General features: G+C 40.2%; 1 protein-coding gene across 1 annotated transcript in view; it reads left to right on the forward strand.

Moving 5' to 3' along the window:
• Nucleotides 1-13,140, forward strand: part of LOC120574202 — a 166,747-nt gene that overhangs the window by 38,178 nt on the left and 115,429 nt on the right.

Consider the following 13,140-nt stretch of genomic DNA (forward strand, 5'->3'; position numbering starts at 1 on the left):
GTCCCAACCATTTGTCTTCTTAAAATGGCAAATTCAGCACCATGTCCACATGCTGTTGGCTCTGCTGAAATAGCCTCATAATCTGGACTTCAATTGTCCTATTTTAATTAAAGCCCCAGTGTGTATCGTTTGTAGTTGTTCATTATCAAAATCTGTATTGCCCGTTCACAAACTTGTCCTTTTTCATGAATATTTACCACCACCATCAATTTCAAGTATTCCTATTAGTTTGTAATTTTACATTTGCGCTTGCATGTATGTAAGTATGGGAGTATTTCAGGCCAACTGGTAAAAGACTTGTCTGTACACTCTGTCAAACTTCACTTGCTTATCACGGGAGCACAGCCATGGATCTAAAAAGAAAACACACAGGAGTTGTTCAAGATGTATGGAGCTTTCTTTTTACTTTTTTCCCTCCATGTCACCTCCGGGGCTCCGTAAAGATACGCCCACAGAAAAGGAAAAGACTACGTAAGTATATCTTTATTAATGAAACGGCGAGCTCTGTACTGTTTGTTAACTCTTGAGAAGTAAAACTGTCTTTGGATGTTAAACAGGCTACTTAGACTTTGGCAGTAATGTTTTATACCCCGCCATCCACGCAAGTTTAAACGCGAGCAGAACAGCTGTGAGCCTGGCTGCTTTCAGCGTGATTTATTATTAGGCAGAGCTAATAAGTGGGACCAGTGTAAGTTGCTTCATAAAAAATTTGTTTGGTCTTGTAATTTACAGGAAGCAGTACACTGTCTTTACAACTCAGAAAAATTGTAGGCGCTACGAACCGGAGCAAGGGTAAGATTTAAAGAATATACTTTCATTCTGCTGTATAAGGAAATATATACATTAATAGACCGATCTTAACCGTACATTTTGTTTTCACAGACTAACCTCGCCTCATAACGAAGCCGTGACCTATTTTGCTACGTCTGCAAGTCCAGGGGCCTGTTGCACAAAACCAGGATAAGGGATTAAGCCAGGATATTCAGGTTATCCTGGATGAATTTCTTTGATTTGGTTGCACAAAAGCAGGTTGAATTAAACCCAGCCAAGTAACCATGGAGATTTATTCTTTGCAGCTAGCCTGCTCCAGAGCAGACTAACAGGCAGGCTAAGATTAATCCTGGAGTATTATGTGTTAAATCGTGTTAAACGGGTTTAACAGTTATTCCGTTGTCTTCTGAATGTGTTCTGCTTTATTTTATTAACATGCATTACTTGTCACTATTACTGTCACGAGTTTGATTTAAAACCTACTATTGCAGTTGTTTAGATGGTAAGAAATGGTTGCACTGGCACCCTAAGATAAAGTGGTACGATACGGTGGAAATGGGCTTTTCCTCCGCTGCTGTCCCCGTGAAATGCGGGGAGGCGGGGGGGAGGCAGGGGAATCCTCCCACACCGTGCAGCAGACTCTAAAAGGGGACTTTTAGCGTCAATAACGACGACAATGGCACCTGACCAAACGTCATTTTTTACCAAATGGGAGTGAGAATGTGTTGGAATGCCACTAAGCTTCTTAAAGGAGAACTCCGGGCAATTTTTACGTTAATCTTGATCGCTATATGTATATGAGTACTGTCGATAGAAAAAAAAACGAGCCAAATCAGTGCTAGCAACACGGAGCTGCTGCAGCTAATGCCGAGAGCTCCCACTCAGCTAAAACGGCAGTTATGGGGGCATAAGATAAAGAGTGTCTTTGTCCCTCTTAACAGACACAAAATGCAATTAAAATGTCTGTGCAACATGAACAGGGCCCTTACATGACAACAAGATGCGTTTAGCAACTTAGCCATTGTTTAAATTCACCTACCCTCTTAGCTGCTAGCTGCCGTCTGGGATGAGTGAGTGTGTTCAGCCAGGCTCCGGTAATAATCATCACGCAGCAGTTCCATGTGTATTTGTAGCATATATATCCATTTTGTGTGCTGTCGTAAAAAAAAACATGAATAATAATAGACTATTGTTTTACAGATATGCTTACAGTGTGTATTGAAGTCACTTAGGCTTCTTCTTTTTCTAGTTTTTGTCCAGTCATGTTTGTTCTGTATGAACATTAATTGTAGAAAGATATTTAGAATTAGACATAGCTTATGGAGATTTGTGCATATGGTTTTAAAACATTCACGCATTATGAATAAGGGTTTGAAATTAAGCCTAGTCCTTAGGGTAAATTTCCCGAGGAACAAGAATTCCCTCTGCTCACTTTTAAGGCAAAGTGGGCTAAATAATAATACATTTTATTTATATAGTGCTTTACAGGCTACTCAAAGACACTTTAGTGTAAAACCAGCACATTTAGCACATAAAGATACAGAAATAAAACCAACACATAAAACATATTAAAGCAATTACTTTGTAAAAACGTGGAGTGACTAAGTAGATTTTTTTAAATCCATACTTATTCAGTTGGTCGGCTATTGTCGGGCTTTTTTTTTCGTTTGATAACTCTGCAAACCCTTGGTGTTTTCTCTCAATGAGCTTCATGAGGTAGTCACCTGAAATAGTTTTCACTTCACAGGTGTGCTTTGCCAGGGTTAATTAGTGGAATTGTTTCCCTTATTAATAAAAAAGCAAAGGGTGGCTACTTTGAGGAATCTAAAATATAAGACATGTTTTCAGTTATTTCACACTTTTTTGTTAAGTACATAATTCCAAATGTGTTCATTCATAGTTTTGATGCCTTCATTGAGAATCTACAATGTAAATAGTCATGAAAATAAAAAGGAAACGCATTGAATGAGAAGGTGTGTCCAAACTTTTGGCCTGTACACTATATATATATATATATATATTTATATATATATATTTTCTTGTTTAAAAGTAGTGGTTTCAGCCAATACCTGAGTAAAGAAATTCAAGCCAGGCCAGACACTCTCTGGCCAGGCGCGGTGTCGCTGCTATTCATATGCTTATTAAAGCCATTAGCACCTCTGCGGGAGCTCTCCACATACGTCATAATTTTTGTTTCCGTCAATATGTGGCACAGACAAACGCGACTGTCACAGGCTGTAAATTGTTGTTAACTGCCGAAAAGTAGGGGGATTTCCGGGACGAAAATCCCACTTTTCATGCAGTGCTACAGCAGTGATTTCCATTAAAGCCAGAGCGGATAGAGAAATAATGAGCTGCATGACTGTACATGTACCAGCCATATTACTGTTATAGTAATCTGGATCAACGGAAGTACATTTCCGGGATAACTGCCTGACATTGCGCCCGATGTCCCTCGCTTTCCACTCTTTGTGTGTTGCCATTCTCAAACTCCCTTTGCTCTGGGAAACAACAAATCTCGAGTTAGCAAACTACATACTGAAAATGGCAAGTTTTGAAGAAATTTCGTTGTTTTATTTTTCTTTACCAGAATGTATGTGTGATGTAGCCAGAACTTACTCCACGCGCTGTGGAGATAGGCCATTCCAAAGCGAGACTAGGCCAATGTATTAAGATGCATTCATGTACAAAACCAAATTTGCAACAAGTCCTTCAAACCATATGATGAGAGCAACAAAGAAGGTAGCTGAGCTAGTTGACAGATTAAACTTTTGCCGTATCAGGTTGGCAAAACTTCGAACACATCTTCCTTTTTTAAGAATGACTTCAGTGCCATTCTTTGTTCTTTTCTCAAAGAAAAGCTTAACTCTAAGTCTTCCAGAGTTGCGGCCAAAGCCAATTCAAAAGACCGCTGTTCGCCAGCAGCAGCAGCCATAATCCTGCCCACCGACTCTACACACAATGTTGCTAGACCCCCTGGCTGCACATTACATTTGCTACCGCTAGGGTGCGTCTCGATTTCTAAGCTAAGTTTGGTTATGTTTAGGCACCAAAACTATATAGTTAGGTTTAGGAACAACATTGTGGTTTGGGTTAAAATCAGGTAACTTTACTTCCAGTTATGCATGTGACGATGAATGTGACGTAGCTCAGTTTGTTCTGTAAAGTAAAAAAAAAAAAGAAAAAATTAACTTAAAACTTTTGTGAGAATATCAAGATGGGAAAAATAGTGACTCGGACTGAGTTTTTTGACCACCTTACACCAAACGAATGAGACGACGGGAGCGCCCCAACTCTAGCAAGACTCTCAGGATATTGGAAATTAGTCTCAACGGTGGAAACGCTTGCAAAGTCATTTGGTGTAGGGTCGGCATAACACACACAGAAAGAAAAAAGGGTCTTCTCGGACAAGCTAGCAGTTATTGTGTAGATATATCACATTGTTAATCCCAATCTAAAAAAAAATGGACAAAATTTAGGATTAACTGTTGAATGTTTGTCTCTCCTAGTGCATTTGTTGCCGCTGGTCTCTTCAGTAGCTGCTGGGGGTCTGCTGCTGCTCTTGCTAGTCTTGGTGGTGGTCTGTCTGGTCTGCAAGAGAAGACGACGAGTCAAGCACCCTGGAGTCCTCGTCCAAACTCAATGTCGGTGCTCACACAGTACACATTCATCCAATGAGTTCAAATGCTTGTAAATAATTTCTTCTGATGTTCATGATGCTTGTGTTTCAGTGGCTGTCAGAGTCAGGAATGATTCTGAACATAAGGAGTATGAGGACGATGAGGCTGACTATGTAAATGTTGATCCAATGGACACCACCCAGAAACTCAAAGAGGAAGCAGGGAAAGGGGAGGAAGAGGACACCAATGATTATGTGGAGCCACAGAGCGACGAAGATCATGATTATGAGGAAGCGGACCCAAGTGCAAGTATTATAAAGACCAACAAGGTCTATTTCAGCGTAGAGGAAAACAGAGAAGAAGAAGAAGGAGAAGAAGAACAAGAAGAAGATAATGAAGATGATGAAAATGCAACCAAGCCATTTGGTGAAGAAACTTTGGAGCCAGAGAGCGACGAAGATCATGATTATGAGGAAGTGGGCCCAAGTACAAGTATTATAAAGACCAACGAGGTCTATTTAAGCACAGAGGAAAACAGAGAAGAAGCAGAAGATAATGAAGATGACTATGAAAATGTAACCCAGCCACTTGGTGAAGAAACTTTGGACATTTATGGAGATCAGGATATTTATCAAAACCTTTGAGGTGTACAATGGTCAACAATGTCACAGTGGTTACCGTGGATGGAGCACTGTTTTTTTGACCCACTGCAAAGAATTTAAATTTTAGGGTGCTTTCACTTCTGTAGTTTGGCTAATTTGGTCAATACCAAGTGCAAAAAATCATACATTGTAGCATTTTTTAGCTGTTTCAATTCCTTTTCACGCCACACAGTTTGCTCTGGTCCAAATCAGCTGATGAGTTGGTGAAATGAAGCAAAAATGCAGCAACACAAGTCACAGTCATTTTGGGCCGCAACAATCCCAAAAAAAAGGCCAAGAAATCCTGGAGGGACTGACATTTCAATTAACATGCAGGAAAATTCAGACGAAACTCCCGGTCATAAACAAAGAGAGGAGGAAAAGCCAGCAGACTACATGTGTTTTTGCCTTCTAAGTTCTATGGAGAGACAACTGCAAGGGTTGATTGTAGCCCTGGTCAACATAGCATAGCACAGCTGACTACGGCAGCTGGTTTAGTCCAAACATGCACAGTTCTTCCAGTAGTTGGGTCTGTTCCAGGTCGGATCACGTTCTCACCACACAGAAATTCAAAGATTCAACCGAACTGAATTAGGCAGGTGTAAAAGTCCCCTTAAAGTGCCTGGAGTAGATACATGTTAAAATGATGCTGAAGAAACTGCAGCATGGTGTCTTCTGGCCTCAGGGAAATCGGCTAGTCATTCAATTCTTTATTATTTTGAATTGCATATGCCTAGATAAACTCTTGAATGTGCTGTTCTAGATTTAGATTTTAATATTTTAAAAACCAGCAAATGGTTTTTGATATGTCCAACTGTATTTCTATAGTTCCAAATTCTTGTAGGCTGGCCTATTTACATATTTGAATATTGTAATTTATCCATCCATCCATTTTCGTCCGCTTATCCAGAGTCGGGTCGCGGGCGCAGCAGCTCCGGCAGGGGACCCCAAACTTCCCTATCCCCAAACCAACTGGGCCGACTGGGGGATCCTGAGGCGTTCCCAGGCCAGGTTGGAGATATAATCCCTCCACCTAGTCCTGGGTCTTCCCCGAGGTCTCCTCCCAGCTGGACGTGCCTGGAACACCTCCCTAGGGAGGCGCCCAGGGGGCATCCTTACCAGATGCCCGAACCACCTCAACTGGCTCCTTTCGATTTGTTTTATTTTTCAGGGGACTTGAAGCCAGTTAGTCTAACTGAAGCAAAAGGAGAACTGGTTGGTCTCTAGACAGACAGTATATGAATATTTTATTATATGTGGTCAATAGGTTCAAACAGCAAATTTTAGTCCTATGGACTGTAGCCCATAATCATATTATTGCAGCTCCTTTGCACATATTTGTGAATTATCATATTAGGTCATGAATTATTTATGTTTGTAGAATTCTATAATCTGATGTTTTGTATTTAATTTGCATTGGATTATATAAATGATTTATTGTTCTCTCAATGAGCTTCATGAGGTAGTCACCTGAAATGGTTTTCACTTCACAGGTGTGCTTTGTCAGGGTTAATTAGTGGAATTGTTTCCCTTATTAATAAAAAAGCCAAGGGTGGCTATTTTGAAGAATCTAAAATATAAGACATGTTTTCAGTTATTTCACACTTTTTTGTTAAGTACATAATATATATATATATATATTTTAATTAACATGTTCAAAATAGACAAAAAAAAGACAAAAAAACTGCGCATTTTGCAAAGTGCATTTTGAATGAGTTTAGTCAATTTTGTTCCCTTTGGCCAGAGCTATGCTAAGCTAACCTGCTGCTGGTTTTGCTGCTGGGTTGGATGAGCAGATTATGTGTTTTTCCTGAAATGTTGAACTATTTCTTTCACATTTCTAGAAATACAGTGTTCATGAATGTTTTAAAGCGCCCATATTGTACTCATTTTCAGGTTCATAACTGTATTTTAAGGTTGTACCAGAATAGGTTTACATGGTTTAATTTTCAAAAAACACTATATTTTAGTTGTACTGCACAGCTCTCTCTCACTGCTGTAGATCCTCTTTTCACCTGGTTTCTGTTTTAGCTACAGAGTGAGACCTCTTTTCATCTTCTTCTTCTGTACTATCTTTGATTGCACTCGCACATGCTCAGTAGCTCAGATGTAAATCATGTCAGCTAGCTAACTCCATAGAAGTAAAAGAAAGCCTGTTTCTCCAACTTCAGTCAGTTACAAGGCAGGATTAGCTGGGAGACTTCTAAATGAGGGAGCACATGTAAGTAGTTCTTTTGTAGATTATGGTGAACTTGTGTGTGTTGTAGCAGTGCTTTGCTATTGAGAACGAGGTACCATGCTAGTGTTAGCATTAGCGTTAGCATGCTAACGCTACGAGCTAACGGTTGGGGTTAGCCACCTTGTTTCGGATTGTGACGTCACAGTCCGAGCTGATTTTGAACAGCTCACTAGGAGACTGAAGGCAGGACACATTCAGAAACCGTATCTCACTCAAAACAGCATGGATGGATTTTTTTCAAAGTTTGTATGTGTGTGGAAGCACCAGAGACACAAAAGAACACCCCAAATACCAGAAAAAGTGTTTTTTTCATAATATGGGCACTTTAATGTTGTTTTAAAAGGTGAAATGTTAAATTGAATTGTTTTAGGTCAAATATATATTACCGTTATATAATATTATAAGTACTTAAAGATGTGATATTTTCTTCAAATAAATGTCTTACTAAATGTTTTTGAAGTATTCTTGCCTATCTTTTTGCACATGCACACATAACCCAGATATGACCATGAGGAGTCTTAAACTGGATGGTCTCATACAACCTTAAATAATGACAAGACTGGGCTGGGTGGGTAATAATAACCCAGCAATTTAGAGAAGAGGAACTGGCAGCCATCTTGCCTCTCCCGTTCTATTTCTGTCCCGGCATCCCCTGTTTCACTGACACACTTCTTTATTTATTTATTTATTTTATTAACTGACTTGCCCTGCTTTTTAAACAGAGTCTGGCTTTAGATAAAGGACACTCAACCCTGACACTGGACTCAATGCTGTGCATAACTGCAGAATGAAACACTGATGTATGGAACTGCAAAAGTTCCGGATCGTTCCAGCACACTTTAACCACTGCTTTTATCTTCACATCCCCTGGCGCTCTTTAAATTTTTCAGTTGTTCTGTCTGGGTGTGCTGCACAGCCGTGTGGTGACCTTAGGGAACTACAATGTGTATAGTCTCTTTTATTTAGACCTTAGTGGTTCCCTAATACTGTATCTGAAGTCTCTTTTATATAGACCTTAGTGGTCCCCTAATACTGTATCTGAAGTCTCTTTTATATAGACCTTAGTGGCCCCCTAATACTGTATCTGAAGTCTCTTTTATATAGACCTTAGTGGCCCCCTAATACTGTATCTGAAGTCTCTTTTATATAGACCTTAGTGGTCCCCTAATACTGTATCTGAAGTCTCTTTTACATATAGACCTTAATGGTCCCCTAATACTGTATCTGAAGTCTCTTTTATATAGACCTTAGTGGTCCCCTAATACTGTATCTGAAGTCTCTTTTATATAGGCCTTAGTGGTCCCTAATACTGTATCTGAAGTCTCCTTTTTATATAGACCTTAGTGGTCCCCTAATACTGTATCTGAAGTCTCTTTCCCGGAATTCAGCCTTGGTGTAGAATTACAGCCGCTAGAGCCAGTCCCACAATGAGCTTTCATTAGTATGTGCCATTTCTGTGTCTGTAGCTATTGAGGAGGAGAGAGGGGGTTGCAAGGTGGAGGGTGGGGGTGTGGCCTTGACCAACTGCCACTTTGCTCGTTTGAAAGCCATGATGTCACTCTCTCATGGGTGGGCCAAATCATCTGGGCGGGCAAAGCAGAGAAAGGGGAGGTAACCTTGCTCCTTATGAGCTCATAAGGAGCATTTCTAGCCACTGGGGGACCATAGGCAGGCTGGGGGAACGTATATTAATGTTAAAAAAAAGTGACATTTTTATGCCATGGGACATTTCAGGACTCCTGCAACATAATATTGTAGAAACATCTGTAATGGGAAAAATTACATTTAAGCATAATGCCTTATATTTTTGTTTTATTTCTACTTTAATTCTCTAACATTATTGAAAGACAGTTTATCTCAGTTTCTGCTTAAACTGCTGAGGTGTCCAGTCTGGAACATAATGTGAGCTGTTTGTCTGAACAGATAAAGGTACAAGGTCACCCTAAAACTATCTCATGTTTTCCCATGCCAGTTAAGATGTAACTGGGGGGTGAAAGTCGTACAGGGAGGAGGAGGTGAAATGGCTCCGAGATGTCTCTTGTGTTTTTCCGATTGTCTTCATGTGTATCAGATTGCCTGTAAGAACTGTAGCGTCATAATAATCCAAGTGCGTGTGTGCTGTCACTCTGAAGATGCATATAAGCCTAGTGTTCTTGTTCACTCATTTGAGACTCCACACTGGGCTGCGGCCTTTTGTGAAATCATGTTGCTCCTATTTGCAAATATATATATGTTTTTAATAAAATACAAAAACCCAACTTGGTTCTAGTCTCAGTCTGTCTTATTTGTTTCAATTTACTAAACTCTGAAAACTCTACCCCCCTGCTGCAAAGGAAACTTCCACGACAAACCTCAGAAATTTTAAATATTTATAGCACCCAAATTGAACACTACTTTCATAGTATGTTAAGTTGTTATGACGTGAGATGTTCAGTATTAATTGCCATTATTATTTTTTTGGATACTTAGCCAAAGGCGACTCATTCAAAACAATATATTTTAACTATTGATTGGAGAGTCTGTGGCAGAAAGAATTCCTGAGGTGTGTGATGACATATGGCCAAAGATGAAGCCTCTGCATATGCCAGGTCTGAAGGAGAATGATTGGCTGGAAATTGCAGCTGGATTCCAGCAAAGATCGCAGTTCCCCAACTGCATTGGTGCCCTGGATGGGAAGTATGTGGTCATCCAGGTGTCATCAAACTCTGGATCTACCTTTTATAACTACAAAGGTGGTTTCTCCAATGTTTGATGGCGTTGGTTGACCACAGGTACTGCTTCACCATCATTTATTTGGGTGGTCATAGTTTCAGCAGTAATGCAGGCATATTTGCACAAAGCGCCTTAAGCCTACGTAATTGAGGATTATACTTGTACGCTGGTGTTTGTGTCATTCTAGCATATCTCTTTAAGAGAATAGCAGAGTCTGCATGTGTTTATGAGTGGGGAGTGTGTTGTAGACCGAGAGATTAATGGCTTCATAGCGAGAACCGACTCCGGAACAAAGTGTCTCCCCTGTGCTTTCTGACCATGTTTGGAAAGCTGTAGCAGGAAAAGTTAATCCAATTGTATTTGTTAAGTGCTTTAAAACAACCAAAATGGACCAAAGTGCTGTACAGAAAAATAAGACATCATAAATAAAATGCATAACAATATAACATGAATACAAAATAATAGCTGCGCAATGAAAAACAATCTAAATAATTAAAAGAAGTACAACAAGTCAACATCTTACTAGGTGTCAAAGGCCACAGAGAAGAGATGGGTTTTAGGACGGGATTTAAAAACAGACAAAGAAGAGGCCTGTTTAACGTGCAGAGGCAGATCATTCCATAATTTAGGGTTACGTTTTTGACAGAATAGAACCCAAATGCAGACAACGCAGAGCCGGAGTAGAGTTAACAGGTTTATTCCAAAAGTTCAAAGTTCCAGGTTTTAACAAAAGGGGATAACAAGTCCAGGTCCACAGAGGGGCACAGGTCCAGGGTTCAGAGCAGGAATAATACCGTGTAGTCCAAGTGGTGGTGTCGAGTCTCCCTCTTGGGAAGAAACCTCGAGCCTGGGTCTGTCCGAGGTTTCTTCTCAAGAGGGAGTTTTTCCTCGCCACTGTCGCACTGCTTGCTCTTGAGGGAATTACTGTAATTGTTAGAATTGTTGGGGCTTTGTAAATTATAGAGTGTGGTCTAGACCTACTCTATCTGTAAAGTGTCTCGAGATAACTCTTGTTATGATTTGATACTATAAATAAAATTGAATTGAATTGAGTCTGTTGAGAGGTCCAGTTGCGGTAAGCAGGATAGGTGGGTAGCAGGTAGTGATGTTATCCGTGAACCCCCTGCTTCGAGGCATGTATCGAAAACATGAACCAATTTGGAATGAAGCTTTGTATCGGAGCTTGATTCGTTTTGGGATAATCACGTGACCAGTGACGTCCGAAGCTTCGTTTCACACACACCCACGTCACTGCTTCAAAGTTGAATTCAAAAGCTGCACGAGCAGCGCGACACGGGGCTGGGGCTGTTGCAGTAGGAGAGTCAACAGAGTCAGGAGAGTTAGTTAATAGAGAGATTATAATAGCGAGTAGAAAGTGTAGCCATTAGAAAGTTCATAGCGAGTAGCCTAGTTTATAGTGAGTAGAGAGTTTATAAAAGAGAGTGTAGAGCGCATTCTGCACTGCCTATCTCACCTAGGCTACGTACTCAATATAATCACAGAAATGAGTGTGCAATGTGTTGTTCATGCATTTCCCTCCCAAATTGATGTATTTGTTCACAAACACAAGACAGTTCACAACCAAAATCCTAACTTTATAGTTCGATTATTTTTTTGGCGGAGACTGCAAATACATTTATATTTATGCAAGGTCCCACATAGGGTTAGTTATTTGTCATTATTTATTTATTTATCCATGAATTCATACTCAAAATGTATTCATCTTCAACTCTGAAGTAGAGTTTAGATTCTCTGCCCGAGCCCGCCCGACTTTCGGGCCGGGCCGTTATTTTCCGCCACTATCCTGGGCCGGGCCGGGCCGATCAAGCTTTTGTGTTTTTTCCTATAGCCTAATTGGGTGGGGAGAAAGCTATGTTATAATCAGAAATAGGAGAATTACCTTTGAGCAAGTTTGGAGGAAAGTCAGAGGTATGGAACCATTTTAAACAAGTCGTGGGAAGTGACAACGTGTCGGCTTTGTTGAGTGCATTAAGTGCGGCACGCTGTCGCCTATAACAGCAAAAAACCGGGACAACGACACATGAAGCAGGCTCGCTGAGGCAGAAAAGATGATAGTCAGCCTTCAACGTCCTCTTTTGTTACTTCTCCAAGCGTGATGAGAGGCAAGCCCTCACTGATAAATAGTCTACATTGTTTTTATTTTTTTTACGTTTTATTCACGGGCTCTGGCTTACTCTAAAGACATTCATGGCTAATAATTGTGAAACAGTTTGTGACAAAATGCTATCCCTAACTTCACCACCAGATGTCCTCATAGAGTCCTGAAGCTTCGAGTAGTGAACCTTTTTTCGATACAATTGGCTTGAAAGCTTCACTGCTTCAGAAAGCTTCAGTTCGCCATCACTAGTGGCAGGAGTGAAGTGGATAGGGATGGCTGACGTGAAACTGACGTTCCGAAGCTTTGTCGAGATCCCGAGGCGCAGATGTTTCGAAACACTGATCCGAAGCGTGATTCAAAACACCCATGTCACGTGACTACGGCTAAATGAAGCATCGGAGTGTTTCACGAGTGTTTCAACAGGTGGCATGAATCAGCGTTTGATTGACAGGGTCGGGAACACACAATCGCACATCTGTATAAAAGTGAAGTCAACGCATTTTGACCTCGTGGGTTTTTGTGAGAGGAGTTTTGAGATAGCGGATTTTTGGTAGTGACATTCATAGTGCGATTTGTTTAGTTATATTTAGGCTTACATTTACACATTGACTGATAGGCTAGAGACAGACAGAGTATACATAGTGACACATTAACATATTGATAGGTAGATACATATATAGATACACAGATAGATAGATCGATAGATAAATAGGTACACACAGATATATATATATATATATATATATATATATATATATATATATATATATATATATATATATATATATATATATATATTTATATATATATATATATATATAGATAGATAGATAGATAGATAGAAATGGAGGCTCCACAGAAGAGATGCCGTACATCTGGGGTTGTGTTAGCATTTCCATTTGGAAACCCCAAATAAAGTGAGATGTATGTATTGTGATCGGCAGCTAGCCTACTGCAACAATACATCATCCATGATGCGCCATTTGAGGAGCAAATCCTGCCATTTTGCAGGGTGCAGAGGATGGTAGCATTCCTCCT

Source organism: Perca fluviatilis, chromosome 15, assembly GCF_010015445.1.
Source record: "Perca fluviatilis chromosome 15, GENO_Pfluv_1.0, whole genome shotgun sequence".
NCBI classification, from domain to species: domain Eukaryota; kingdom Metazoa; phylum Chordata; class Actinopteri; order Perciformes; family Percidae; genus Perca; species Perca fluviatilis.